The sequence below is a fragment of the Cricetulus griseus genome (genome assembly GCF_003668045.3).
Source record: "Cricetulus griseus strain 17A/GY chromosome 1 unlocalized genomic scaffold, alternate assembly CriGri-PICRH-1.0 chr1_1, whole genome shotgun sequence".
Taxonomy (NCBI): domain Eukaryota; kingdom Metazoa; phylum Chordata; class Mammalia; order Rodentia; family Cricetidae; genus Cricetulus; species Cricetulus griseus.
In genome coordinates, this window is record NW_023276807.1 from 256339924 (window position 1) to 256364266 (window position 24343).

Genomic DNA, 24343 nt, shown 5'->3' on the forward strand with positions numbered 1-24343 from the left:
CATAAGACCTGGCTGCAGGTAAGCTTATATGACATTTTCTTGATTGATAATTGATTGGGGAGGGCCCAGCCCATTGTGGATGGGGCCACCACTTGGCTGGTGGTCCTGGGTGCTGTAAGAAAGCAGACTGGGCAAGCCACAAAAGGCTTGCCAGGAAGCAGCACTGGTCTGTGACCTCTGTACCCACTCCTGTCTTCAGGTTCCTGCCCTGCTGAAGTTCTTGCCTAACTTCCTTCAGTGATGGACTCTGATGTGCAAGTAAAAGTCAAATGAATCCTTTCCTACCCAACTTGCTTTTGGTCATGGTGTTTCAATACAGCAATAGAAACCCTAACTAAGTTATCTGTTTTTCTCTTCTAGTTGCTAGCAGGTATGAAGTAAGTTCAGCACATTTTGAATTTTCATAGCCTCATGGATTCCCTATAATCCCCTTGATTGTCCTTATCTGGCTACTTCATCCTCTTCTCCCAAAACATATTACTTTAAGTCATGTTTAATGCTATTTAAGGGTCTTCAGTTAGCTCTTAATCCTGTAAATTTATTATATGTACCTCAGAACCTTCCTGAAAATGTTTCTAAGTTACTTATGAGATGAGGCTATCAATTCTTTCTTTAATTAATGAGCTACATGACAAAAGTATAAAAATAACTATATACATAAAAATTAGACTTCCCCTTCTTACTGATGTAAAACTCAATGTCCATAGAAATGATTATCTGTCCTTTAATCTACATAGTTTTCACTTGTTATGATTACATTGAAAATGGCAAAAAGTTGGAAATTTTAACTTTCTTTTCAGGGGTAACACACTGTATTAAATCTATAAGGTCATATCTACGTGGGTTTGATTACAAAAACTAATAAAGTATTCTCTAAATAAAAAATAAAAAAATAACAGTTCCAAAAATAAAAGAATAAGTAAAAAGGAAGGGTCTAGGAGGAGGAGACACCTGGGTCTCTCTGGAAAATAGAATAAATTTTATGAGAGGGTGGGAATGGAAGAATCAGATAGGGGGAGGAGGGGAGGTAAGGTAGAGGGAGAGAATATGGAGTGTAGTGATATTTAGTTTATGATCTAACAAATAATGCTTGCCTGAAGATCAGAGTGCAAATCTATCGACATTAGTTCGCAATGGAGGCCAGGAAGTTGTAGTCCACTCCTTTAAACCCAGCACTCAGGAGATAGAGCCGGACAGATCTCTGTTCATTCAAGGCTACCCAAAGCTACACAAAATTGATCCAATCTAAGGGAGAAACAGAGCTCACACAAAGGTAATCTCAGCGCTTGGGATCCCACACCTTTAATCTAGTACTAGAGAGGAATATAAGGCGGGGGTGGCAGGGTGGGGGAGCTGGGAGCTCAGTGCAGTCTGAGGTTTGGTGGAGACAGATGCAGTCTGACAGGATCACCCTTTAGGTCTGAGCATTGGTAGCGATGAGAACTCTCTAGTGAATGGCCACTTTGCTTCTCTGATCTTCATCTTTAACCCCAATATCTGTCTCTGGGTTTTTATTACTAAGACTAACTAGAATTCCTGCTACTGTGAAGAGAGACATCTGGAATTGGGGGATATTTGAGGGACGATATGGGAACAGTGTAATGAGAACTCCCTAAAATAGAAGGTGATCCTCATGAGGTGTAATAATGGGGGGTATGGTGTCTCAACAGGCCATCTCTTGTCACAAAACCAAGGGTCCAGTAGTGGGACTGGGTTGCACGCAATTGCATTGTTGGCCAAGGAGGTCCCATGGAAATCCCCAAACAATCCAGACTATTGCTAAGGCAAAGGGTGGCCCTCCACAGATTGACAGCAAGGCCCCACTGGTGAGGACAATTACTGTCACAACTCACAGACCATGGAGAAGTCGAGCTGGTACCTACACGGAGCCTTCACCCTACATTCTAGTCTCTTTGGTGTGGGAAGGTACTCAGAAGGCTACCAAAAGAAAAACAAAAATGAAAGAAAGAAAAAAGAAGAAGAAAAGTAAAAAAAGTTAGAAATTTTAACTTTCTTTTCTAGCATAAAGAATAGTTAAAGGCGACACTGAATTTTATTTTGCTGTAGTAGAGTACTTCTCTCATTTCATCTATCTCAAGAGGCAGTTAAATAAAAGATGCATCTATTGCTTTAATTTATTAAAATAACTCCTCAAGTGTGAACTGAAGATTGCTTTGTGATTTTTAAGGATGTTACATCTTACATGTATCTTTGGGGAGCTTGCTAACTGTAAAAGTGACTTTTTCACATTTTTCGTGTGTGTGTATGTGTGTGCGTGTGGTATGATGTGTATGGTGTGTGTGTATGTGTGTTGTATGTGTGTGTTATGAGTGTATGTATGCATGTTTTATACATATTGAGTATACATGCATTTATATGTGCTAGGAGAAGTCTTCTGTACATGTTTCTCTTATTGGTTGATGAATAAAACACTGTTGACCAATAGGGAAGCAAGATAGGTGGGACTAGGAGTGGAGGAGAATTCTGGGAAATGTAGGAAACAGAAGTTGCCAGGTGATCCAGGTAGTAACAGTATATAAGCAGGGACAAGCAAGAAATTGCTCTCTTCTCTTCTCTGTGGAGACACTGAGCAGATGCAATGTAGACCTCAACAGAGTAAGAGGCCTGGACCTTTCCTCTAGTAAGAGAAGGCCATGAAGAAATAGTGCCAGAAAAACTCATGCTACATGTATGTGCAGATGTATGTGAAGGCCTGTTGTCATGTAGGGAATCATCTGCTACCATTTTTCTGCCTTATGCATTGAGGCATCTGAAGCAAACCCAGAGTTTTGCCGTGTGAAAATCCTTCCTAGCTACCTTGCTCTTACAATGCAGGTAGACAGCCACACCCATTGAATGATTTTGAATCAGTTAATGTGAAACTGTTAGCTCTGGATCATATTTACAAAATGTTTCCATCGTCCTTCTTGCCCTCAGGTGCTACCAAGGTGATCACTGGGCTTGAATTGATTACTAGGCCCCAATACATTGCATCTTAATGGAGATAATGCAAGTGGATACTTCCTCGTTTACATTAATCGAACCAGAAGGCAGTAGAAACTGAAATATCAGTGAACTATCAAACCACTACTACAGTTGATATCTTGGCCCATTTTTTAGCTAAGGCTGCTAATTATGCAGAATAATGTCCACCTCCTTTTCTGTTTCCCAATAATGTTAATGATAAGAAGCTGAAATGAGACCACCATTACATGACCTTTCTGGAAAAGAGGCTAATCTCCATGGAAATGTTTAGATTCCAATTGGCTCAATTCATTGGTTCATTCAGAATAGGATTATTATTGGGAGCTTCTAGGAATTTGGGCTCAAGTGTCCAAGGAAAGAGAAGTTGTTTTGCTGTCCCAAAGCACCAGGGCCGTCTACCGCACAAGAAATGGGGTTGATGAGTGTGCTACAATTAATCCATGTCTATTGTTGAAATTATTCTCAGTGGACATGTGACATTTCCTTCACTTTGTCTAGGAGCATATAGAGAAATACCAAGTTCCACACAAGCCAAGGGGTGGGGACCACTGATTGCTTTGTGACACTGGGGAAGTTACTGAGACCACGGTGACATAGGATTAGGAGGCTGCTCATTTCTTCAAATTGCACCATCAGACATAGCAAATAAAAATCCAAGAGACAACTAAATTATTCCAAAAATCCACTGGTTGATATTTTAGTGCTTACTAAATACTGTATCAAATACTGTATATTGCTACAATTACTTGCTGTTCGTATGAAATTTTAACTGTGTGTCCTGTATTTTATGTGGCAGCAGTATTTCAAGGGGTGAGTAGTATTTCTCATGCCATTAGTATTTTCAGTGGCATTAGAAATCCTAGTTAGAAATACTGATACCATCTTAGGCTTATTTCTATTGATAAAAGATTTTTTAGAAAATATTTCAGATTGTGAGAATCTTTATTTTCAGTAAAATAAGACATGGTGATATATTATTTATAATTTATTAAAGCTTGTCTGAGGATTCAGAAAGCAAAGACAGCATCAAGCTACAGAGATCAGCAGTGGTAATACACACCTTTAATCCCAGCAGCCAGAAGTCAGGAGGTGGTGGTACACACCTTTAATCCTAAAACTCCAGGATTAAGAGATAGATGGATATCTGTGACTCCAAGGCCACCCAGATCTACACAAGATTGATCCAGTCCTAAAGAGAAACAGCTCACACAAAGGTGATCTCAGCACCTGGAAACACATGTCTTTAATTCCAGCACTAGATGGCTACAAAAGATAGAAGCAGGGTCTTCAGTAGTCAGTACCAGGCATTCATTCTCCAGCCACATTGAGGATAGGAAGACATTTAAGTATCAGTATTCTCCAGCCACGCTGAGAAGAGGCAGCAGGTGGAGGTTTGGTGAAGCCAGGATCACATCTGGGTCTTTTATTTATCGTGCTACAATAAGAGCAGACAGATGAGACACAGACAGTCCTCATCTTCCCTTGCAATGGGCAGAATGGTTAGACAGGAAAATGAGGTACCACTCTGATTTCCTTTTGTAATTCTTTGTGAATCAAAAGTATATCTAGTCCGTGGTGAAACAGTGCAGCAAAATTGCACTGTACAGATGCTGCATTCCAAGGAGCAGTGATGCTTTTCATCTAGAGATACTTTGTGAGAGACACTGTAACAGTGACTCATGCCCCATCTTCTTCTATAGAATTGCATGCAAGCCTCAAAGTGTTGAGCATTTAAACATATGTGTACATTGGTCCTGGCTTGTAATATTTTCATGCTTTCAAATTGCTTGATCATTTTGTATTACAAGTAGTCATGGAGACTACAGGGACATTAGTTCTGAAAGTAACTTCATGGTGTTGTATGCCTCCTCATGATAACACTTGTCAGCTACCTGGCCCTGTGAGTGAGAGTGTCACCCACTGATTAGAGAAGAAACTCAGCTCAGACTTAGCATATTGATTGAGACTGTTGGATGAAAAGGTGGCTTTTGTAAGAAAACCCCTCAGATCTTCAGCCCCCAGTGCACAGGTCTTTCTATTAGGTCAAATTATGGTCTGTGTAATGAGTTTAAATTTTATACCTTGGATAGTTTTGAGAATGTGCCACTGAAAAGGATACTGGCATCTTTCCTGAGTGCATGAAGACTGGTACCTCACTAGTTGTTGTGCCTTATCCTGACTTGATCTCATCAGAGATTTCACTAAAATGTAGATGTTCCAGTGTCTCTGCATATCATGATTGAACCTGCACTGTCAGCCTCACACTTGGCTCTTTCATACCTCTTCCTTCCTTGGTTCTTCAGCATGCTGCACCTACAACATTATCTCCATAGACTTTCTGAGATGCAATGACAGGAAATTAATGAAAACAAGGATGGTAAGGGATACTTCTGTGTTTTCAATCTTCCTGGTACTTTAACCTCTCTTCCTTTACATTGTCTCTTTACATCCAGACATACTCCCTGCCCCTGATTCTGATTCAGTCCTCTTAGGCAAATGTCCTAGGTAGCTTGAGCCACAGTAAGTTTGTGAAATATGCAGCAATCTTATTTCAAGTCTCCACATTCCCCAGAGACCCTTCACTAACTTCTAGCCGTGTGTCCAAACTTTTGACACTGTGATACTTGTTGCCTACAGAGCCCAGGCTCAAGAACTGCACAGCAGAATTTTTTTAATCTCATATGTTGAGTATGTTTCTTGTGTGTTGTACTGCATTCCTAGGTATCTGCAGTCACATGCAGCCTATAAAACACAGGTTGGACATAACTACAACTTGGTCTCAATAAAGTTTTAACACCAAAACTAAATGTAATAGTATATCATATATTTACATATATTTACTTATCTATTTTTGAAAGTGGCAATAGAACACATATGACTTTAAAATGATACAAAGAATTAATAAAAGGTGAGAAATAAAGATATCCCTGGCTGTACTTTGGAACCTAACTCATGTGTCCACTATCAATCTTGACAGTGTATCCCACTCTGATCTGCACTATTATTTCATTTGAATAATGGTATCTTGTTACTTTGAGAAAAAAAAACATTACCAAGCTATAATAATGAAGGAGAAGGCAACCAATGGAACAGTAGACAGCTCAGAAATGAGCTCATACCTTGCAATCCATTGAGTTTTGAAAAATTTGCCAAGAATTATGATGAAGGAAGGAAAATCTCTTCAGCTACTGATATTGAGAAAACTGAATATTCAAATGTAGATAAAAGAATGACATTGGATGCTTGTCTGATGGCCTATACAAGTCAACTGAAAATTGTTTAAAAACTTAAGCAAATGTTCTATGGCAGTGGGCTGAGCAAACAGCTTTTCTAGATATGACCTCAAATGTACAGACAACAAAATGGAAGTTTATTAAAATAAAAAGCTTCCACATATCCAAAGATAAAATCAACAGAGATACTACAGAAATGGATATAATTTTCAAACTATGTATCTGATAAGGACTGATATCCAAAATATATAAGGGATTCAAACAACTCAATAAGAATAAAATAAACACTCCAATTGAAAATGGATGAACAGCCTAAACCTGTACTTCTCAAAGGAAGGCATCATCATGGCAAATGGGCAATGAAAAGAATGCTCAAAGCCACACATCATCAGAGAAACCCAAGTTAAAAAAATCATAAAGCCATCACTTCATATGCACTCAAATGGCAACTATCAAGAAAGCAAAAGATGAGTCTTGATGAGCTGGAGAGGTGCTCTGTACTCTGCATGCTATTGATGGTATTGTAACTTGATATACCCAATACAAAAAAAAAAAACACTATAGAAGTTTCTCAAATTATTACAGTGAGAACTGTCCATTGATCTAGGAACCCCACTACTATATAAACATTCACAGGAAATGAAACCAATATATTGAAGACATAGATGTGCTCTAATATTTACTATATAATTAAACATCATAATCAAGACATGAAATCAAAGTTCCCATTAAAAGACAGAGTAATTGTGTTTATACACAACTTAATGATATTTGGCTGTAAAAATAATGGAAATCCTTCCATTAAAAAAATGAATTCTGAGCTTATGTTAAGTGAAAAAAGCCCAGAACAGGTAACACATGATCTCATTTACATGTGATACATAAGAAGTTGATCTCATAGAAACAGAGCATAGAATGATGGTTACCAAGGGCTAAAATAATGGGGAAAAGAGAATATGGTGACAGAATTAAAAAAATAGGGGCCTAGAGAGATGGCATAAAGGTTAAGAGCACTGGCTGCTCTTCCAGAGGACCAGGCTGAATGTCTGACACCCACAAGGTGACGGCTCACAGCCATCTGTAACTCCAGTCCAGTGGCGAATCACTTATAAATGGCGCCCAAGCAGGACCCAAAGCCAAAATTCCAGGAGGGTGAGAGAGTGCTGTGCTTTCATGGGCCTCTTCTCTATGAAGCAAAGTGTGTAAAGGTTGCCATAAAGAACAAACAAGTGAAATACTTTATCCATTACAGTGGTTGGAATAAAAATAGTACTGTGAGGCCTAGGCGCTCTGAAAAATATTTGAAGGCACGTGAGGATATTGTAGCCCTTTTGCCTGTTCCTGAAGGAGCTCCCTCAGTACACCACCCCCTCTTGACCTCTAGTTGGGATGAATGGGTTCCAGAAAGCCGAGTACTTAAATATGTTGACATCAATTTGCAGAAACAGTGAGAGCTTCAAAAGCCCAATCAGGAACAGTATGCAGAGGGCAAGATGAGAGGGGCTGCTTCAGGAAAGAAGACATCTGGTCTGCAACAGAAAAACGTTGAAGTGAAAACAAAAAAGACCAAGCAGAAAACACCCTGAAAAGGAGATAGTGGCAGTACCAGTGAGACACCTCAGCCTCCTAGGAAGAAAAGAGCCCGGGTAGATCCACTGTTGAAAATGAAGAAACATTCGTGAACAGAGTTGAAGTTAAAGTTAAGATCCCGGAATTGCTGAAACCATGGCTTGTGGATGACTGGGATCACCAGACAAAAACAGCTTTTTTATCTTCCTGCCAAGAAGAATGTGGATTCCATTTTGGAGGATTATGCAAACTATAAGAAGTCTCGAGGAAATACAAATAATAAGGAGTATGCTGTTAATGAGGTTGTGGCAGGGATAAAGCAGTTCTTCAATGTAATGCTGGGCACTCAGCTACTCTATAAATCTGAGAGACCAAAGTGTGCTGAGATTCTTGCAGATCACCCTGATGTGCCATGTCTCAGGTGTATGGAGCGCCACATTGACTGAGATTATTTGTGCAAATTGGAGCAATGTTGGCACCTCTAGATGAGAAAAGCCTTGCTTTATTACTGAACTATCTACATGATTTCCTCAAGTACCTGGTGAAGAATTTGGCAACTTTGTTCAGTGCCAGTGATTATGAAGTAGCGCCTCCTGAGTAACATTGGAAAGCCGTGTTACATTATATATAATACACATTGTATTATATTAAATTGTATGTTATATTATATATAGTACACATTATATTATGTTACATTATACATAATATATTATATATATATTATATGTACAAATGTATTTATACATATGTGTGTATAACAGTTGATGTTTAATATATGTATATATACACATATAAATACACATATACATCAACAATTTAAAAAAGAGACCATGAATTTGAGAGAGAACAAGGGCATGCAAGGGAGTTTGAGTAAAGAAAAGAAACTTGGAAAGTGATGTGTTTATATTATAACTTTTAAAATACTATTTTAAAAAACCAACACATTTTTCAGAAGATCTGTGCTCCAATAGTCACCCTTCCCTTATTTAAGGCCATCTTGTACTTATAATAAAATGATTCTCAGGGAAGATTTTATTATTCCCGTATTATATGGGAAGCACTCCAGAAGACAAATGCCTGTTCCTTATCTATAAAGGCTTTCACATGGCAGATCCATAGCTCCTGGCTCTCCATATTGAATGCTGCTCACTGTGGGGACACTAATTTCCTTTACTCTCTAACACAATGTGAAACCACTTAGGAGAAACAGTTGATGTTTAATTCTAAAGAAAGTTCTAGAACACTCTGATTGTGTTTTCTGCTTTTATTCAGCTCGAAACATCCATCTTGCTCTCCTTTTGCTTTGGGGTTTTGCTAGCTAGCCCATCTTTTCCTCTGTTTATAGAGTGGTATACATATACCTTAAACCACTTCCTATTCATAGGCCACAAATATAACCTGTGATCTCTTACGACAAAATAGAGCTATTTTCCAACCATAGCAGTGGATAGTTTATAATATCTTTTCATCTTAAAGGACAAAGAAGATAGAGTGAAATGTCCAGTTATCTGGCTTGCAATGTCTGAAGTCTGTATCCTTAAATGCCTGCTTGTTGGGGAGGCAAGGCAGCCTTCCCGAAATACTGGCAGGCATGGTTTTCCCTTGTGGGTTTAATTCTGGAAGCACAAAAGATGCTCTAACCTTTCTGGCCATCTATGTGGTACCGCAGAGAGGTCCACCAGCCTACACTGATCACTGAGAAGAAATAAAAATGACCATGACTGTGAGAGCTGAGGGCAGAGGGGCAATCCATGCTTCCCATCGCAGCAGAGCTCTGTGATTCTTTAAATGTAAACTGAGGGTTTGGCTGGATAGCCAGCCGCCTCTGCAGCCTCAGAAACATGGTATTAGTGAAATGTCAGCTTGCGTTAAGATCACCAGTGGCCTTTGCTGCTCACATGCTTCCATGTTTCTGCACAAAGATAGGGGAGCGCGGCCATGCCTCTGCCCCAGAGATCGATCGGCCTTCGTGTCTGATATTACCTTACATCGCTGGGGCCAGGTGGGTGTGAGAGGGAGGAAGGGCGGGGAGCAAGGGGAGCATGTTTACTCACTGAACCTTGAGTGCAGCTTTAGCAAGTGGCCAGGCGGCGGTTGAATCACTGAACTCACTGCTGCTGGAAGCCCTCTGTTAGGGTCTGAGGTGATAAGAACAGATCTCTGAGGAGTTGAATGTCTGCATGAGCTAAACTCAGGGCAGTCAGGCTGAAGACGATGTGTGCTCTAACCTGTTTGCACTGAATACTCTCCATAAATAATTTACAGCCCGGACTGCTCGCTATTATTGCAAAGATACCGGATTGCATTTTGACACATGCATCCAGCTTGTAAGTCGATAGCTACAGTTTCACCCAGTGTGTGCAGACTTGGCTTAAGTCACCCATCCAAGTGTGTTTTCCAATAATGTAATTTAACACTCTCAAACCAGAGTGGGAAGAGAGCTCTAAGAAGCCATTGCCTTCCATGAGACAATAGATTGTCCTTCCAGTCTGTATTCTATTTTTCCTAATAAATGAGTTTATGGTTTTCTCCTACTTGGCATTAACATCTTTATGAATACAAAGCCATTTTCACATAATGGTAAAACAAAATTATTTGGATGTGAAAAATACTCTTTTGTTCTCCTGATTCAAGGAATGTCTTCCATGGCAACACCTGGTGTTTTCTCTGAGACAGCCTTGATCCAGAGAGCATTTTACTATGGTCAGTTTTAGCCTCCTCCCCCCTTTACATCCAAAATAGTTATAGATGTCCGCAGGCACTCTGTCTTCCCATGGGTGATGCTAGTTTCCCCATGAAGACTAAACCTGTGAGTTTTTACGTTTTCACGAATGTGAAAAACAGCCTGCACTGTCTGTACTCTAAGAAAACTTAGGGTAAACCATCCTAATAAGTAAGCAAGAGATGAGCCTCATTAATGCTACTCAGGATCACTGATAAAGTTACTTAACTCCTTCCAGGTTATTTTTTCTTAAATGAAAGTGTGAAACGCTGACTCTGATGCTGCACTGTCTCTAGGATCAATCAACCACAGAGTTGCAGTGTCTCCCTTGTTTTTTTCAGAAGGCACATTTACATGCAACCAGGGATTGCATGCATTTTTAATAAGAAACTCCACTCTATGTACACGTGGCAGGAAGAAAATAGATGTTTGTGTTGGGTGTACCAATAGTAATACATGCATCTAAAATTATCTGCTAGAGATTTAAAAGGAGAATCCTGGGTGGAGGACAAAAGAGGTGATAAACGATGGTTGCAGGTGAGGTGATACTAAAATATTGACATGTCAAAGTAGAATGTGTTTGAAAGTAAGCAGTTAATAGCATACACTATTTTCTCAGTAAAATATCTATTCTACAAGGGGGTTCTTACAACACGAAGAAAGCATCCTTGGGGATGGGAAGAGTTTTCCATCGCAGTGTTTTCTAGATCTACTCACATGGATACTAACAGTACTTGTGATGGCTAATCTTGGTTGCTAACTGCTTGTGAAACAAACCAGAGCCAAGCTGCTGAGTGTCCTTGTGAGGGATTTTCTGAGCAGACTACATTTGAAGCAGTAAGACCCACCCTGAATCTGGACTGCAACTTCTTGTGGCAGCCCACATAGATGAATGTGGAAGAAGGAAGCTTCGCTGTGTGCCTGCTTCCCCTCACACTTGCTGGCATGTTCATCTATTTTGTTGTTGCTGAGGTATTATTTAACCACTATTAGAACTTCTTTTGGTTTCCAAAATTGACAAGAAGACCACTGGTAGCCCGTAAGTCCTTTAGGCCTTCGGTTCCAGACTTGGACTGTTAAGACTGCTGGCCTTTTGCTCTGAAGAATTCCTCTGTTCTCAGCCTCTCCAGTACGAGTTAGCCACTGTTGGGCTATCCAGACTGCATTCTGTATGCCAATTTATGATTTCCCCTTTAACATATATCTCTTCTATCAGCTCTGTTCCTTTAGAGAACCCTGAATAAAAACAGTCCTTTCATGAAACACATGTATTTCTTGACAGAGGCTTAATAAACAGCCCATAGGGCTGTGTATTCTGCAAACATATTTGTAGTTGGCCTAAAAGAAGTAATTTTGATCTTCCTGCTCCCTTATGTCCTCCTCTCCCCTCCTCTTCTCCCCTTCTCTTTCTCTTAATTCCCTTTCCCCTCCCACAATGTTCCCAATTTGCTCAGGAGATCTTGTCCTTTTCCCCTATTGAGTCGGGCGTAAAATTCAGGAGAGCAAGAAAAGAGGTACCATAACAAAGGAAGCCATTACAGGTCTAAAGAGAAATCTGGCACTAAGAAAATGTCCAGAGATCTACAAGTTTGACCCAAACTAAGAATCTAAGCAATATTTCATATTAATATTAAATGCCCTTCCCCTATAATGAGATTGATGACTACCTTACATGTCATCCTAGAGCCAGTAGACACCCACAGCTAAACACTGAACTGACCTCCTGGAATCCAGTTACAGGAAGGGAGGAGTGATAAACAAAGGGGTCAAGACCAGACTGTAGAAACCCACAGAAACAGCTGACCTGAACAAGGGAGAGCTCATGGACCCCAGACAGATAGCTGGGAATCTAGCATAGGACTGATCCAGACCCCCTGATTGTGGGTGTCAATTAAGAGGCCTGGGCAGTCTATGTGTCTCTGGCAATGGAGCAGTATTTATCCTTGGTGTATAAATGGACTTTGGGATCCCATTCCACATAGAGGGATACTCTCTCAGCCTAGATACATTGAAGAGGGCCTAGGCCAGCTCCAAATGATGTGACCGACTTTGAAGATCCCCATGAAAGGCCTCACCCTCCCTAGGGAGCAGAAAGGGGATGAGATGGGGGATGGGTCGGTGGGGGGGCTAGGGGAGGAGGAGAGGAAGTGGGAACTGGGATTGACATGTAAAACAAGATTGTTTCTAATTCAAATTAAAAAAATTATATTAAAAACAAAGTAATTTTGAAATATACAAGTTACTTTTTATGAATAATAATAATGATAATAAGAAGAAAGAATCTTGCTAAGTAATTCAGGCTGGCATCAAGCTCACCGTCCTCCTACTCCAGCCCTCTGGATGCTAGGGTTGCAGTCATGGAAGTCCTCACCTGGCCACTAATGGGTTAATCAATAGGTCTGAGCAACTAAACTACTTATCAGCTCTTTCAAAGGTGACAAAAACAAATCAGTATCGACAAATGCCATCTAGTAGCATTAAGTTATTTATAAGAGAAAATTATGTGCTAAGGGTTGTTCAGTCTAATGTGCTGATTAAGAAAAATCGTGGAAAAAAAAAGAAAAGAAAAGAAAAATCATGGCATGCAGTTAAGGCAAGAGACCACCTTGGAATTGTTTTTAATAAGGTAGTGTTGCTTCCATGCATATTTATGTCTTTGCTCTTTATTCCCATTCTCATGGGGTCTATCTCAAGCTGTTTTCTGGATGCTTGCCTTCACTCCCGTTGCCACTCCGTGTGTTAGTCTTCTGGGGAGGCACTCCTCTCCAGCCAGCCTACCGGTGGGCTTTCCTTGGTTGTTTCCAGCACAAGGACTCATGGCTGCCCTTAGCCCTACCTCAACTTCTGTTAAAATGATAGGTTCTCTCAACAAGATCATCTTTATTATTAGAATTGATTTAGTACAAGGTGGCTTTAGGGTAAATCAGTTTTCATATAGGGTCTCAAAACTTCTCAGAGCTCATGCCTAACCCAGCATGCAGCAGTCAAAGCATTTGTATCCCATCAGCATCTATCTGTCCTCTGCTAAACTCTCCCTCGTTTCAGGCAAGAACAGCTGTTAGCTGTGATGAGTAAGATGTCTGTCTGTTGTGAGCAGGTAAAACACGTGGTAATTAAAATAAGGAGTTAAACTTGGTACATTTGAGAATACAAGTCTCCACAGAATAGTAATTCTAAAAGGAAAAGAAAAAACATAATCATTTGCTTTGTCCATTTGTTGGAAAGGGAATTTCAGAGTTAACAGCAGACTATGGATTTTCAATCAGAATAGCATTATGTAGAATGAAAAATGTTGCTGGCTGCACTTATAATGTAATACCATTGCTTTTCTTCACAGCATTTCAACTATCCCCATCCTAATGAGTCTCAGTAAACACAGAGGCTCTCAAATAGATAAAGACTTTCACTGGTCAATGTATAAAAATATGCTGACTATGAGATTCATTGCACAAATACAGACGTAGTAAATCCTATTTTAAAAGTTACCTTGAGAAGAATGTGAGCCACCGTCCCCTCCCTTTGCTTTTTTTTTTCTTTCTTTTTTTTCTTTCTTTTTTTTTTTTGGTCAGCCCTTCCTTTTCTTCATAATCAAAACCACAAGAAGGACAGAAGAATGATCCTACCACAGGTCTTGGTGCTGCCTCCAGAAGTCTTCCCTAAGCAACCCCTCTACGTTGAAGGATGCAGAGGGCATCTGGGATGCTCTGTATGATTCCAGTGTTAACATGGATCACTTTGCTAGGTCTTCTACATGTTACCCTCAAAGACACAGCATACCCAGGCTAGAGATGGAGAGAAGGAATAAATCAATATATTTCAAAGGTGAAGGTTTTGCATTCCCAGACAGAGTGCAAGAGCTTTGAGTGCCTGTACTTGAACAGTAAATGCTGAACTGATGTTTGCTGAGTAACTATCTCCAAAGAGAGAAAGCAAATGCTGCGGCCCCTGTGGGTTCTAAAGAGCCACAGTGGTTACTTAGAAGAAGGCATTCATGCTTTTCATATGTTCAAGTTAATCCGTTTTCATTCACAATTGTGAGATTTTGTCTTCCCTTTTTAAAAAATGGAATTTAAATGAAACAGTTAGAAACGTGAATCCCTGTTCTCAAAAGTCCTTAACTCAGCTGCATGTTGCATTCATATGTTGGTTTGTAATTCACCTAACAAGTGCTGTGTGCAAGACAGCAGCAAGTGTGTGCTCTAGAGAATGAACCCGATTCCAATGCACGTTTACTAAGTCATCACTATACCTTTTTGTTCCATATTGGAGGACATGAAGAAAATAGGATTTTCCTATCTGCGAGTATCGGTCCTCTGTTGCCCCCGAGTTGTATCTCTAATTAAACTGATCTCTTTCCTTTCGAGAATAAAGGCCCTGTGGTCTTTATATTAATCCCCAGTACACATACAAAGAAACTACTTGTGACAAAATCACCAAGCATATGATGCGCTGGACGCCACTGTCTCAGTTCCTGAGTATTTATATTCCATTTTCCATCCTCTTTCCATTTTCATTTTTCTTTTCATCTGTAGTTTTACTTTCCAATCTCAGTAGGTGAGTTGGTGGTAGCTTTCTAAAGTAAATAGAAAGTATTCCACATTCCCTGATTCTCCGTGGATGGCACAAAAGGACTGTTATTGCTACATTCAGGCTGCACTTAATTGCTGCCAAATTCTGAACCACAAACATGGGCTTGATCACCCAAAGACGTGGGTGATGGATAGCTACTCCAGCCATCTATTCAGCCATCCATCTCTGTAGAAAAAATGGTGATCGCTGGAGACAGGGGAGCTGACATCAGCAGAGATGACCACAGGAGTCAGATATAAAGGCAGCTGAGGAAGGGAATTGGTCTGCAATCTGTTCTCCGAGGCTTGATGTGAAAGAGGGGAATTTTAGTCACTTTTGTTCAGACACTTTGCAGATCGTTCAGTGCAAAGAAAATGGCATATCTCTAGAGGGTAGGGATCCACAAAAATTTAGTAGAGCTTGTAGGTCAAAGCTATTGATCATATAACTTTGCTAAAATTCTGAAAGATGGAAAACACACGCCAAGGCAAACTGTACACACATCAATCCATCAGCTGCTTGAGTCTATTTTATGGATTGGAACATTGTTATTGAAAAAAGCTTCTACTATGTCCACAACAAAGCCAATGAACGTGTCATGGTTATTACCCTTAATATCAATCCTGATAATGTCTTGCTATCTAAATATAGAAGAAACTTCTGGGATTTGAGTTAGCATACATCAAAAATTGAATTGTATGATGAGTGAGCTTGATGGTTTTAAGCAAACAGAATCTTATAATGCTACTTGTATGAGTAAGTAGTAAAAATATCAATCCTTCACATTTTTTGTTGTGGTAGGTTTAATAATATCCCCCCAAATATATGTTCACATAAAACTTAAGATTGTATGTGAATTCAAAATAAGTATCTTTATAGATATACCTCGCCTAAGTAACTCAAGTGGAGACTATACTGGGTTAGAATAACCCCTACATCCATTGACAGGTGTTTTTATATGAAGACAGAAACATACAAGAGGAAAGGTTATGAAGACAGAGGAGGCAGAAGTTAGGATAACACATCTGCAAACCAAGGCACAAGCAAAGACTGATGGGAAATGACGCTATGGGAAATGAGGAAAGAGTACAGTACAGACTCCTCCAGAACTTCCTGGAGAATCTGACCCATCAGCCATCTTGATGTCCGACTTCTGATCTCTAGAAATATAAAATCAATATATTTCTGTTAACTGAAGATACTCAGTCTGCATTTTGTATAGTAGTCTTTTCAGCCCAAGTTGGTATCAAGGTCTATGCTTCTGGTTCTTAGCCCCAACTGCCTAACATCATATTCCCACTTGGTTATTGTATTAGTCATGTTTCTCCAGAGAAATAAAAACAACAGGAGGTGTGTGTGTGTGTGTGTGTGTGTGTGTGTGTGTGTGTGTGTGTGTTTTATTTAAAAGGACTGGCTCACATGATTATGGGAGGTGGCAGGGCTGAAATCAGTAGGGCAAGCTAGCCGGTTGGAGGTTTGGATGGGAATTATTGTTGTAATCTTTACTCTGAAGGCTGAAGTCTGTGTTGCAGTAAGGAAATAGAATTCCTTCTTGTAGAAATTTGTAGTCTACAAATGATGAATAAAACAACATTTAAAACATGATTTTATACTCAAACCTAGATTGATGTTTGAATAAACAACTGATCACCGAAGCCTAGCCAAATCGATATATAAAATTAATCATCACAGAAGCCAAAACAATACTGTGGTAACACAGTATTACCTATAATCTGATGTTCAGAGGGGAAACATGTTCAAACAATTGTATTTGTATTTTCAACTTCAAATCAAAAATAAATAAAACAACAAAAAGTTCTCAAAGAATCAAAAAAATTGATTGCCACAAAAAAAAAAACAGAAACAAGCAAAACTGTCCATCCCCTCTCTCCACTTCTATTCAACACAATGCTTGAGGTCTTAGCTAGTAGAATAAAGGAAGGGAGTAAAAGAAATGCAAATACTAAAAGAAATCAAAGTAGAGATTGCAGATAATATGAATCTAAATGTAAGAGGCATTGTCCACTGGACTACAAACTTGTTAGAGCTGCTAATAAGGTTCAGCAAAGTGGCAGTACACAAAGTGAACACACAAAAACAACACACTTCCTAATATCCATGACAAACATACTTTTATCATTGACACTGAAGAGTAAAACAGGCAAACAAACAAAACAATCCCATTCAACACACACGCGCACACACACACACACACACACACACACACACACACACACACACACAGCAGAGCACATACACATAATTAAAGACACTGAATAAGGCCACAGTGGCACAGGAAGGAGTATCAACAATCAACAGACAAGATCTTATGAAACTAAAAAGCTTCTGTACAGCAAAGGACACTTTCCCACAGAATGAGGAAAAAAAATCTTTGACAGCTATCTTTCTGGGTGTGGATGATTGGTGACTAGAACATATAAAGAACTCAAAAAGTCAAACATTAAGAAATTAAACAGTTCAATCTAAACATAGGCTATGGAACTAAACAGAAAATCCTTAGAAGAAAAGAATATACGTGACCAGAAAAAAATTCTTAAAGTGTTAAACCTCCCTATTCTTCAGGGAAAAGCAAACTATAATTATTTTAAAATTCCATCTCACCGCAGTCAGAAAGGCTATCAGCAGGAATACAAATGTCAACCAGTGCTGGTGTGGATGGAGCAAAAGGAAACACTTTTGGGAACTAGTGTAATCAGTTTGAAAGGTTCTTAAAACCTGGACATAGAACTTGCGTATGAGCCAGCCATACCTTCCTGGGTATCTACCCAACAGACTTCTAACCACCTAGAGGAACTCCCACTTGCAGGTACATTGCCCTGCCAAGCTCTGAAATTCTGGGGGGGATATGTTTGTTAGCTGAATTTCTTGTTTTATTTTCTGTATGTTTTGTTTTTGGTCACGGATCACCCCAGTCGGGTATAGGAGTCCCTAGGATTAGGGTCCTCGAAGAATAGGTGGGTAAGGATTCGGTGGTGACAAACAGAAACAAACACAGAGGCAGTTTAAATCAGAGTTCTCAAAGAAGGTTTTTTATAGAGATATTTTCTCAGGGGATGTTTTTGTTAAACAAACCCAAACATATGACATTGTTGTTACTTGGCACAGTGACACTGAAATCCAAAACATAGAATCATCCAGGGTTAATCAAAACAAAATTGTCCTTGATTAATCAAAACATAAGACTGTCCTTGATTAACATAGGATCATCCAAGGCTAACCACATATTTCTTAAGTCAAATTAATATATTTTATGGTAAGTTATTGTTTAACATCTATTACCTAGTTCTTGTGAGTTTTTGAAGTATTGAGCTATTTTTACTATTTTAACTCTTTCTTATTAAAAGCTTTTGTTACCAGACACTTAAGCCCACTTTCGATGACACATGAACAGCCATATGAAATTTTATTGTTGGGAAAGCTTTTACTATTTGTACTTATGTGAATGTCGTGAATGATTTGGAAAGTGCTCGTTTTTCCTGAGATGGGGTCATGGCTAGTGACCCCGTCTCAGGGGATGGTTTCTTATCTGTTTCTTTTGTTTAAAACATCAGCATAGGTTTGTAGGAACATTTTGTTAATGCAGGAAAAAAAAAAAAGAATAGAAGAACAAACAGAAATTGCCACGAGAATCACAGCCCAATATTTTTTCTCTGGCTGAGGGTTCCAGAACAGTTTCAGGAGACCTCCTTCTTTTGAAGTTGTCTCCTCAGTCTGTGGAACTTGTCACACAGAATCTACTGGATTTGGTGTGGCAGGTTTTTTAAGTTTGTTTTTTTCATTTTGCATACCAGCCCCAACTCCCCCTTCCTCCCCCTCCCCTACCCCTCTTCCTCATTCCACTGCATCCACAAAGTCTGGCATACCAAGTTGAAGCAAAAACAAGCCCCCCCCCCCCCCCGCCCCATCAAAGGCTGAGCAAGGTATCCATCACAGGGTGTGGGCTCCAAAAGGCCAGTTCATGTACTCAGGATAAGTCCTGGTCCTGCTGCCAGCCCCTCCCCATCAGGCCACATAACTGTCACCCACATTCAGAGTGTCTAGTTCAGTCCTGTTTTAAACGTCTTCTGGATGGCAAAGAGATGCAATGACTTCATTTCACTGGGGAAAGGTAGAGCCCTAGGGCAGCAACCCTCTCACCAATCATTTTCATCAAAGCTCACCTGTACGATCCCCACAGCCTGGTGTCTCCCAGGGCTCTTGGCAAGTCCTCAAATTTCCTTCCTGTTTCATAGCATACCCATATATTTGTCTCTTAGGATATTAAATCGTGAATCTTTAAAAATACATTTTTTTTTCTGATCCTTGCATTCACTTTGGGGTTTTGCTTCTGGTGTGTGTGTGTGTGTGTGTGTGTGTGTGTGTGTGTGTGTGTGTGTGTGTGTGTGTGTGTGTGTGTGTGTGTGTGTGTGTGTGTGGTGTGTGTGTGTGTGGTGTGTGTGTGTGTGTGTGTGGTGTGTGTGTGTGTGTGTTGTGTGTGTGTGTGTGTGTGTGTGTGTGTGTGTGTGTGTGTGTGTGTGTGTGTGTGTGGTGTGTGTGTGTGTGTGTGTGTGTGTGTGGTGTGTGTGTGTGTGTGTGTGTGTGTGTGTGTGTGTGTGTGTGTGTGTGTGTGTGGTGTGTGTGTGTGTGTGTGTGTGTGTGTGTGTGTGTGGTGTGTGTGTGTGTGTGTGTGTGTGTGTGTGTGTGTGTGTGTGTGTGTGTGTGTGTGTGTGTGTGTGTGTGTGTGTGTGTGTGTGTGTGTACATGTGGAAGCAGAGGTTGCTGTCCACTGTCTTTTTTGAGACAAAGTCTTTCACTGAAGTTGGAATTTACCAGCTCAGCTAGGCTGAGTGACTGGTAAGTCCCTCACCTCCTCCTGCCTGTGCCTGTCCCGCGCGATAGTCTCGCCGGCAAGAACCACACAGGACATTCGGATCCTTCTGCAGTAAAGCTTTAATGCGTCTTGAGAGGAGAGCATAAGCTTACCAGAGCAGAGACCCCGAGCCAAGAATCCCGTCCCCTGATAAAGGCTCACAAACTCTGAGCGATGCGTGTACAGCTGGGATAGGTGCATGACTCATCACCCTATATGACGCCATGGAATAGGCGGAGCTAGGCAGTGGAAAAACACTGGGCACATGGATACCAACGTTGTTTACTTGATCCGGCAGTGGATGTCAGCGCCATCTTGTAATGGCGAATGTGAGTGCAGCTCCTCACATCTCCCCCTATATAATTATATAGAAACACAGAGGCTATAGGCCAGCCAAATGCAGAGTGGAGATAGAGGTCAACTCCCCAAAACTGGATGCAGACCTTGTCTTGAGCAGGACTCCAGACTCTGTGTCCAGAGCAGGCCCAGACCCGTCCTTATGTCTTTTTCTGGGGGAAGGGCATTATGACATATAACCTTCATGCAAGATGACATATCTCCCAGAAGAGCCACAAGAAAAGCCGCAGGCCCTTTCTGTGCAGTGCTTAGCCTTACAACTCTTTTGACCTGCCGAACCTTGCTCACTCTATTCCGTGCAATGAGATCAAGCCTTCGGAGGTGTAGGAGCTGAGCAGTCGGCGACCTATTGCCTCAACATGCTTAGCCAAATGCCGGGGGAGATTCCATTCTCTAGGGCAGCAAGTGCCTGTGCAACCACTACCTTACCTTTTTTGTTTGGGTTTTGAGTCTACACACAGTCCCAAGCATAAACACCACACCACTGTAGAGAATTGTGCCAAAAAGTCCCACCCCCACCCATTCCTTAGAATAGGAGACAGCGAAGCGATCCATGATGACAATCCCTCCGTCAAGGACAGGAGTTAATCTGGATAATAGCAGCTCTCAACTCCCGGGGAGAGGGTGGAGTTCCGACTTTTGAGGGTCCGAAGGGGCTCTTTGGGTGAGTCTTTCCGGGATCCACAGGGGATTCTCTTCATCCTGTGGAAAAACACATATAGCTCCCCTGGATCTTATGAGAATAGGATCCGGGCCTCTCCAAAGACCAGTCAAGAAATCTTTCCATTTTACCATTTCCTTTGGCCTTTCAGGTTCTGAGGTGTGGCGCTTGGCCGCAGTATGGCCTTGAGCGTCAATGTCTAGAAAATTAAGGGTAAAGAGTGCCATGGATATTGCAACTCTTGGCACCGAGGGTAAGGATGCTCCCATTCCCTCCTTTTGTTTGGTTTTCCCCTGTCAAAGACTGGGAAAGCCATCTGCAGTTTCCTCTGCTCCTCTAATGGTAAAAAGGAGTCGGTACCAAATTTTTGTGGTGACTCATATAATGAGGGTGCTGATGGAAGTACACCCGCTGGATTAACAGGCGGTGGCCTCATATTTGCTTTTACTTTTGGCAGCCGATATCTATCGGGGTGGTATCTGTCCTCTTTATATCGTGCTGCCTCCTCCTTTAGCTCTGCTTCCTCGCTAGAGTCTAAAATCTCAGAGTCTGAGTTGCTCAGCTCCAAGGCCTCTAGTTTCATTGTAGGGTAGAGGCTAGGTTTTGAGTCTTTATTTCTCTTAAATTTACTGGGGTGTGACCAGTTATTCTCTATTTTCTCTCCCCCTTTTTTTGTATCCTGGGGAGGGCCTTTTTCCTTAGACATGTCCTTCCTTTTTTGAGCTCCTAATCTCTCATCTTGTTCGGTTTCTGATATATTATCCTGTACCTCTTTAAGCGTTTTTTGACTCTCTGTTACCATGGGACGGCAAGCCTCAATCTCTAGACAGTTTTTAATTAGGTCTCTCTGTTTTGAAGAGCCCATTATGCTGGAGGCTACCTGGGGTAAGCTTGGTCGCAAACTGGAACACCAGCCACGGTGGGCACAATATAAGACCAATGTTAACAAAAGAAGAATAAAGACTAGAATTAAGGCTTTTCCATCCCATAGTGGTGACAAATTAAAAACAAAGTCAAAAAAGAAGGTGTCAGAATAAAGCATACTTCTCCAAACTTACCACCCTGCAGTTCTGAATCCGCCCCATCCGAGGGGTCTCCGCGGTGCCGGCGATGTTAACAAGTTCCCGGGTTTCGGCACCAGATGTCCCGCACGATAGTCTTGCTGGTAAGAACCACACAGGACATTCGGATCCTTCTGCAGTAAAGCTTTAATGCGTCTTGAGAGGAGAGCATAAGCTTACCAGAGCAGAGACCCCGAGCCAAGAATCCCGTCCCCTGATAAAGGCTCACAAACTCTGAGCGATGCGTGTACAGCTGGGATAGGTGCATGACTCATCACCCTATATGACGCCATGGAATAGGCGGGGCTAGGCAGTGGAAAAACACTGGGCACATGGATACCAACGTTGTTTACTTGATCCGGCAGTGGATGTCAGCGCCATCTTGTAATGGCGAATGTGAGTGCGGCTCCTCACAAGTGCCTGCCCAGTGCTGGGATTAAAGGTCACACCACAATGTCTGGCTTTCATGTGAGCACTGGGCTTCTGAACCCAGGTCCTAGCTCTGGCCTGATGGGTTCTGTACTAATGGAGCCCATCTCCCTGGCCTGGTTTTGCCTTCTTTTTGTTTTTCAAAAACCTCTTAAAATCTTCCTCTATTTTCATCTCTGTTCATTTTCTCTTTCCTTGTGGTTAAGAATGTTTGTAAATATTTCACTACTTGCTATACCAGATCTGTTGTGTAAAGAGACAAGTATCTGATAGCCTGGGCAACTCATCCTTTTCTTTCCACTAACACATTTTGTATTCTTTTAAAACAATAAAAGCCTACCTGGTTTAAATGCTCAGATCCTGAATTTGGGGTTAGATAAACCCGTTTTAAATTCTAGGGTTGTTATTTTACGAGTATGTGATTTTCTGCCTGTCACTCAACTGTCCTGCCAAGTCTAGCAGTCACCTAAAAATGCATTGATTGAAAAGCATCTATTGAATTGGATAATTAGAAGGTCATTGGTGACCTTCACTGGGTGCCTTCCATAGAGTGATGAGGGCAGAAGCCAGGCTTCACTGGGACTCATTCATTAATTGTGTTTCTGCCACTGGATTGCATGCCTGTCTCCTCCAGCAGTCCCCAGCAGAGCTGAGAGTTACCTGAACCTTGTGGTCTCTGCTTATTTTGCCAGATGCTTTAGTATTTCCATGTGCTGCCAGGTTGTAAGCATGCTTTTCCTTCAAGGCTCATATCAGCCAGCTGTTGCAACAAGCTTCAAATGCTCCCTGCAAACTGACGGGAGTCTGAAAGCCCTCAGAGGTCTGAAGGGAGCAGGAAAGCAAAAGAGCAGCAAAGCAAAAGGTTGCTTAGGGAGGCAGTGTGGAAGCATGAACAGGGGTGGAGAATATCTTGACAATAATATCGACAAAAAGAAGGGAAACCTTGAAGGAAAAATATTCCAGCAAGAAAAGGGAGGAGGGAAAAGCCATTCTCAGAATTCTCCACCTGGCCCTCTCTGGTTTGCCAAACCCCCTGTAATTAGCAGGACCTTCCAATATAACCCTTGCCCAAAGCAGAGAAGCTGATGGCTAAAGACGTGCCATGATGGAAGGCAGACGTGAATCGGATAGTTCACTTTGTATCACTTGCAGTTCTTCCTGGGCAGGAGCTGCCTCGACCCTCACAGGAGATCGTCCTGCTAGGGCTCACTTGCAGGAGGTTTAGGTCACCCTTTGATGGAAATTTATTTCAAGGCTCTAAGTTCTAGTCAGCACTTTGTTTCCTCAATCCTAAAGGACTGTTTGTTTGTTTTCTGGTTTTACTACACAATCCATTTTCATAAACTATTGCCCAGCTGCACACGTTGCTAGAAAACTAGCAGAAACAAAATGTCCTTATTTGTTCAGCTCAGAAATAAATTTAAAATTCTCTAGACTTGGGAACAGTAAATGAAAGGCTGAAAAAATACTTTTTAGTACAGAGATTCAATGCCAACTTAGGGATCTTTGTACCTGAGAAATAATTCTTATGAATCCCTTTTTTATTAAAAAAAGGACTCATATATAAATTGATATAATTGGAGTTTATTCTAGTACTTTCTAAAAAATCATAATATTGCTTATAAAATTCTCCATGAAAGTCCTCATCTTAATCATCAGTCAGCATTTTATTATATTATCATCCTTAATTGATTGACGTTTAATCACAGTCTTTGTATTTTACTATCCCTTGTCTCATAAGAGGCAATTTTCTCTTTACTGTAGTTTAACAGCTGATGAAAAAGATTTAAGGAAACCTATAAACTTAAGATTGGTTAATGGTCCCTTATAAAAGAATATTATACTTCTAGGATCCATTGCACAGATGTGATGCTCAATTGTAGAAAT

The 24343-nt window shown here is 40.9% G+C and overlaps 1 pseudogene; it reads left to right on the plus strand.

Moving 5' to 3' along the window:
• The first annotated feature begins 7322 nt into the window (after positions 1–7322).
• LOC100765760 lies at positions 7323–8418 on the plus strand (annotated as a pseudogene).
• Positions 8419–24343: the final 15925 nt, after the last annotated feature.